A 7,517-nucleotide genomic window follows, 5' to 3' on the forward strand; every position below is an offset into this window, starting at 1 on the left:
TTATTCTCTTTTAATTGGGAAGAGTTCTTCAGCCTTTCTTTATCTTTCATAATATTGACATTTTTGAAGAATTCAAGCTACTTATTTTGCAAACTGTCCCACAATTGGAACTATGTAATGAATTCTTCTTTAGATCCAGGTTAAGCATTTTAGGCAGGAATAGTATTTCCATATGTGATGTCAGGTCCTCCTCAGTGCATCATATGGAGTTTACCTATTACTCCCAAGAATTATGTTTTTATAAGGGTTCATTTTTTTTTTTCTCACACAGTAAATACGTTCTCCTTTGGATAAATAAGATCTACACTGGAGATGGGAGGTGGCAGTGATTGGCAGAAGTGATGATTTTACTGTTTCTTTGTTGTAATGACAGCTGAGAGCTGAGTCAACCCTTAAAGTAAAGAGGAGGGAATGTTGGACTAATAAGCCACACCAGGGAGACAAAATCAGTTAGCAAGGGGTGCAATGTACCATGATTTTGGTGTATAAGGTTTATATATTCCATAATTAACTAATTACCTAACAAATACAAATAGGGGTTCCTGGCTAGCTCAGTTGGTAGAGCATGTGAGTCTTGATCTCGTGGTCATGAGTTCTAGCCCCACATTGGCCATAGAGATCATTTGAAATAAAAACAAATATCACAAATATTCATTGAGCAATTATTAGTAACCAGGCACCATCATAGGAGCTGGAAATACAAGATTGAAGAACAGCAATTCCCCACTGCCTTGGTTCCAGCCACTCACACTCTGTCCTGCCTCAGGGTCTTTCAAAATATTTTCCCTCAAATGTGAAAAAAAATTTCACTTGATTTACCACCAACTTCCTCTGCCACCTCAGAAAACTGTTCATCTCCACGTCTCAGTAGTGGACTCTCCATGTGACTAATAGCAAATGTAGAAATCCTTGGAAGCATGTTTGAATTCTCTAATTCCTTAACCCCAGCCAATCAAGCCAACAGCAAGTCCCATGGGCATTAGCTTGAAACAGTGTCGCTGCCTTCCCGCCTCCCTTGCTTAGGGCCCCTGTTTTATGCCCTCCTCCTCACTCCCCCCAACTTTAAAACCACAGAATTTTAATGGGGGAATGTCCCTGTTCATGAGTCCTGGCAAGCAGAAAACTCGTGTAGAGTCACAGTTGATTCTTGTCAATTTCAAGGCCAAGAACAGAGTGAATAAGCAAAGAAAAGTAAATAAACAAAGACTAGTATTCAAGTGACTTTGCTGCCAGATCACTTATGAAATCACTGAAAAAGTGTCAACTGAAGAGTCTTTTAATTCTTATTTTACTTTAAAAGAAGTATCTCTGATGTGGGTGAAGTTACTGAATAACTGCTGTCAAATTGAGCCAAAGCTATTAGCAATGTCTATGTCAATCTATTTACAAGTTCTAATTGGAGAGTTTTAATTCTAGCAAATTCTAGCACTTACTATTAATGTGAATTTCACTAATGTCTAATTAGATTCAAGAATTGTGGCAAATGATAGCTTTTCACCTCATATTAATGTATTCTTTCCAGCCACCTTGCAGATAAGTGGGGCCTTGCAATTAATTTTAGAAAATGGAATAACTGAAAATGTGTGTCACTTCCTGCTGTTGGTTTTTCAGCCTCAGTGTGCCATTTTAATGCTCTTTTTTTAGTTGCAGTGACCCAGTGCTGAGAGCACATGCGTGATGGAGTTAGATTGCTGGGTGGAGTACTGGAGCAGTGCCCTGCTGACCCTCACTGCACTTTACATAAAAAGTACTAGATTTTGTCTTGCTAAGCAGCTGAGACAACCACTACAGGCTGTCCTGATCGATGTATGGGTTCCTCCTACTTCAATGAAAGAGGTTCCCCAGAACTCTGAGCATCTTTCTCACATTGTAGACAAAAATTACAGATATACAAAATGAAATTTTTCCATGAAGATTTCATTTATTTTAGACAGAGGGAGCATGAGTGGGGTTGGGGGGTTGCCAAGGGACAAGCAGGACAAGCAGACGCCATGCTGAGCACAGAGCCAGAACGTGGGGGGGGGGTGGCCTCGATCCCATGACCCAAGATCACTACCCAAGCCTCAGTCAAGAGTCCCACGCCCAACAGACTGAGCCACCCAGGCACCCCACAAAATAAAACTCTTTATTACCAAGATTTGTAAACAATACACATAAAGGTCTCTAAATATAAGTATTTTCTAAAATGAAAGTTTAACATAATGTAATACAACACAAGCATGTGGTGTTTTGAGGTTATATATGAACATGGTTTTCAAACCTGCAAGACAAAAGCAAAACAAATAGAAATCTGTAAATACCTTGTATAAACAAAGACAAAATGAAAAATCGACTGTGGTCCTTTTTGTACCTTAGAGCATTATAAATTTGCTTAGGCTGTAATCCTGGCCACTGGTTAATAAAGTAGGGTCTATACACACCAGTTTCTGCAAAAGTGCCCTAAAACTTTCTGGCATTAAATGGGTTTCTCCAAAAAAAATGAAATAAAATGAAATGAAATAAAATAAAATAAAATGGCTTTTCCGAGTATAACAATTTGGAAAGTAAAGGACCATTTTCTTCAATATATTGTAAAGCATAGAATGTATAATTGATTTAATCAACTGGTGAATTTCTAGAAATGGAGAATACATAGGAAAATTATAAACGTTGCAAGTGCATTTACAAAAATTTGAAGAGAATGGGCGCCTGGGTGGCTCAGTTGGTTAAGCGACTGCCTTCAGCTCGGGTCATGATCCTGGAGTCCCAGGATCGAGTCCCGCATCGGGCTCCCTGCTCAGCGGGGAGTCTGCTTCTCCCTCTGACCCTCCCCGCTCTTGTGCTCTCTCTCTTTCATTCTCTCTCTCAAATAAATAAATAAAATCTTTAAAAAATAAAAATAAAAAAAAATTTGAAGAGAAAATGTAAGAAAAAACTTGTAATTTAAAAAAAAAAAACACTTTTTTTTAATTAAGTAAACTCTACCCCCAACATGAGCCTTGAACTCCCAACCCTGAGATCAAGTCACATGCTCTACTGACTGAGCCAGCCAGGCACCCCGAGACCCGTAATTTTTATATATTTTACTTTGAAACTACAAAAGCACTTTGCATTTGTTTCCCGCACCATTTCTGTGAAGTAGTCCTGCTAAGTAATAAGTTGTAGTTAGTGAAAGAGAAGCACCATCTCTCCATGAAAGATGACTGTCTTCTAGGTGTTAACACAACACACTGCACTATCTTTGCAATTTCCTGTGAATACAGAATCACTTTAAAAAAGGTGAAAACCACACACAACCAAAGCCCAAATTACCAGAATTCTTGAGATCATATCATCCCAACAATTAGTAATTATATAATTAATATTCCAAGTGGCATGCATGAATAACAGAGAGAAAAACACCAGCCTACAAAGGTCCCTAGGTGGTTCTTTACGAGTTACTATATTGTAAGGTCTAAAGTAGGTCCAATATAGAAATAAGCCCTAAATTAAAAAGAAAAAAAAAAAAAGAAGAAAGAAGTCCTAAGGTTTTTTCTAAATGTATCAGTCTAAGTATAGATATGAGACCTGTTATTCAAATTAAACCTTCCCGAACTCATAGTCCAGGAAAATGTCAAATGGAATTTATTGAACCAGACAGAACTGATTTGCTATCATCCATCTTTTGGGGACGGGGAAGTCATTGCATTTCTAGGAAAAGATTCCTTACAGACAGCTACAGCCCATTGACCATTGCCTCTTACTTCCACCTGCCAATAATACCTGCCAGAAACAACTCTCTGGAAACTCAGGACTGCTGGAAAAAAAGTAAGGTTGCTGAGATTGTAAGAAAAGTTTGTTTTCACCTCTCCTAATGTTGCACTTTTTCTATCTTCTGAGATAATAAGACTGGGGTGAGCAGTTTCAATATCTAGTGTCAAACTGACCTTCAACAGATTATTTTCTGTAGGTTAAAATATTGTTCAGGAGAACCAATATATTTTTTCTTGAATTTTTTTAAAAGATTTTATTTTTTTTTTTTTTAAAGATTTTATTTATTTATTTGAGAGAGAGAATGAGACAGAGAGAGCATGAGAGGGTGAGAGGGAGAAGCAGACTCCACGCCTAGCAGGGACCCCGATGTGGGACTCGATCCCGGGACTCCAGGATCATGACCTGAGCCGAAGGCAGTCGCTTAACCAACTGAGCCACCCAGGCGCCCCAAAGATTTTATTTATTTGACAGAGAGAGCACCAGCAGGGAGAGCAGCAGACAGAGGGAGAGGGAGAAGCAGGCTCTCTGCTGAGCAGGGAGCCCGATGCAGGGCTCGATCCCAGGACCCGGGGATCATGACCTGAGTCGAAGGGAGCCACTTAACGACTGAGCCACCCAGGTGCCCCATTTTTTCTTGAATTTATATGAAAAGAAGGCTGGAGTGTTTATGTTTTTGTACCTGTTATAGTTACTAACTTTCTTTTTTTATTTTTTTTTTTTAAGATTGTATTTATTGGGGCGCCTGGGTGGCTCAGTCGTTAAGTGTCTGCCTTCAGCTCAGGTCATGATCCCAGGGTCTTGGGATCGAGCCCCACGTCGGGCTCCATGCTCCGCAGGAAGCCTGCTTCTCCCTCTCTCACTCCCACTGCTTGTGTTCCCTCTCTCACTGTGTCTGTCTCTGTCAAATAAATAAATAAATAAATAAATAAATAAAATAAGATTTTATTTATTTATTTGACAGAGAGAGACAAGCGAGAGAGGGAACACAAGCAGGGGGAGTGGGAGAGGGAGAAACAGGCTTCCCACTGAGCAGGCAGCCCGACATGGGGCTCCATCCCAGAACCCTGGGATCATGACCTGAGCCAAAGGCAAAAACTTAACGACTGAGCCACCCAGGTGCCCTTACTTTCTTTTTGGGGGGGATTATTTATTTACTTGAGAAGAGAGGGAGAAAGCATGAGAGAGGGGAGGGGGAAAGGAATGGGAGGGGTGGAGGGAGAGGGAGAAGCAGACTCATAGTTGAGCAGGGAGCCTGAAGCAGGACTCGATCCCAGGACCCTGGGATCATGACCTGAGTGGGAGGCAGACGCGACCGACTGAGCCACCCAGGCACCCCAATTATAGATACTTTCAATACTTGTGACCAGCTCCTGTTCTGACTACACACCTTTCTGCTATTTCAAACAGGAACGTTTTTAATGTGCTCACATGCTCTGAGAATTTTACTTGGTTCTCCTTCAGTTTCTCCTGAATGGCTTTCTCTTCAATCTGTAATTTGAAAAGAATTCCTTCTCTTTAAGAAAACTTTTTTTTAATTTTTTAGCCTAAGAAAACTCAAATTATTTGAAGTCAGAATGTAATTTCCCCCTTTGAATTTTTATCTTCATTTGAAATTCAGATAATTTTGAGATTAACCCCCCTCTCAGCGTCTTCAACCCGCTTCTGCAGGGGCTCGGTGTAGCTTTGGAGCTGCTTCCCGTGGCCGGCTGCAGCTTGCTCCATGGGCGTCAGGGGGTGGCCCCGGTGGCCGCAGGACACCTTGCACTGCGGACACAGCAGCTCCAGGTCCTTCTCACGGACCAGGGCCAGAGCCTGACTGTGCCGCTCACACAGGGCTTTCTCCTCCCGCAGCCTCCTCCTTGCTCCTCCTGGCGGGAAGCCGCTCCACAAGAGCAGTCATGTGACCTAACTGCATGTCCCTCTTGAGGTTCCTGTCGGGACGGTGGTGGAGGCCGCCGGGACAGGGGAGGATGTCCTGTGGGTCTTCCCAGCACTGGTGGATGCAGGAGCCACAGAAGCTGTGCCCACAGTCCGTGGTCGCTGGGTCTCTCAGGGAATCCAGGCTGACAGGGCAGTGGGCCTCGGCTTGGAGCTCAGCCTGGGGAGGCTGCAAAGGGCATTGCGTACTCAGGGTTTCTGGGTGAGGAGACTCCCTTTAGTAAGTGTGATCCAAGTGGAACCAGGAAAGGTGAGAAACTGATGTCTCCTCAGTGTTCACTTTCCTGAAGAAAGCCTGAAGTCTTCTAGGGTCCCAGGAAGCCAGAACCCCACAAGCCTGTTTCTGCTTCCCTTCCTTCAGGTCTAGAAGAAGCTGCCAGGAGGAGGCAACCACTGATCCCCTAGCTCCGGATCACCTTGACTCAAATTAATCTTGGCTTCTCAGTCCTCTTTGTCAGGAGAGAGACACAGCTTCAAGAAGTGATGGAATTTGGGGTTGGGAGGATGGGTTAGCCTGGTGATGGGTATTAAAGAGGGCACGTACTGCATGGAGCACTGGGTGTTATACACAAACAATGAATCATGGAACACTACTTCGAAAACTAATGATGTAATGTATGGTGATTAACATAACATAAAAAAAAAAAAAAAGAAGTGATGGAATTTGATTGCAGTACACTGAGCTCCACAGAGACGGCGCCAGGGCAAGTGAGAGCCGGGCGGGCACTGGTGACTCTGCCTCTCTGAGGAAAACAATTAAACACGGGCAGAGGAGGTCCTAAGAAGCCGAGAGGCAACAGGTCATCCTATACATTCTTTTGTGCAAACTTGCGGAGAGGAGCACAAGAACAAGCACCCAGATGCTTCTGTCCACCTCTCAGAGTTCTCTAAGAAGTGCTTGGAGAGGTGGAAGACCACGTCTGCCAAAGAGAAAAAGGAAAATTTGAAGACGTGGCAAAGGCGGACAAGGCCCATTATGAAAGAGAAATGAAAACTTATATGCCCCCTACAGGGGAAACAAAAAAGAAGTTCAAGAATCCCAATGCACCCAAGAGGCCTCCTTCCGCCTTTTTCTTGTTTTGTTCTGAGTATCGGCCAAAAGTCAAAGGAGAACATCCGGGCCTATCCATTGGTGATGTTGCAAAGAAACTGGGAGAGACGTGGAACAGCACCACTGCAGATGACCAGCAGCCTTACGAAAATAAGGCCGCTCAGCTGAGGAAAAAAATGAGAAGGATATCGCTGCACACCGCACTCAAGGGAAGTCTGAGGCGGAAAAAAGGGAGTCATCCAGACTGAAAAAAACAAGACAAAGAAGGAAGACCAGGGAGACGAGAAAGACAAAGAGAAGGAGGAGGAAGACGAAGATGATGATGATGAATAAGTTGGTTCTCGAGCAGTTTTTTTTCTTGTCTATCAAGCATTTAACCCCCCTGTACACAACTCACTCCTTTTAAAGAAAAAAATTGAAATGTAAGGCTGTGTAAGATTTGTTTTTAAACTGTAGTGTCAGGGCACCTGGGTGGCTCAGTCGTTAAGTGTCTGCCTTCGGCTCAGGTCATGATCCCAGGGTCCTGGGATCGAGCCCCACATCGGGCTCCCTGCTTGGCAGGAACCCTGTTTCTCCCTCTCCCACTCCCCCTGCTTGTGTTCCTGCTCTGGCTATCTCTCTCTCTGTCAAATAAATAAATAAAATCTTTAAATAAATAAATAAATAAATAAAATAAACTGTACAGTGTCTTTTTTTTTGTATAGTTAACACACTACCTCATGTGTCTTTAGATTGCCCTGTCCTGGTGTCTATTTTCAACAGCCACTAACTTTGCCTGGTGCAGTGGGGCGGGTAG

The 7,517-nt window shown here is 43.0% G+C and overlaps 1 pseudogene; it reads left to right on the plus strand.

Annotated features, from left to right (window-relative positions):
* Positions 1-3,358: 3,358 nt before the first annotated feature.
* Positions 3,359-7,054, plus strand: LOC116637336 (annotated as a pseudogene).
* Positions 7,055-7,517: the final 463 nt, after the last annotated feature.

Source organism: Phoca vitulina, unplaced genomic scaffold, assembly GCF_004348235.1.
Source record: "Phoca vitulina isolate PV1807 unplaced genomic scaffold, GSC_HSeal_1.0 scaffold14, whole genome shotgun sequence".
NCBI classification, from domain to species: Eukaryota; Metazoa; Chordata; class Mammalia; order Carnivora; family Phocidae; genus Phoca; species Phoca vitulina.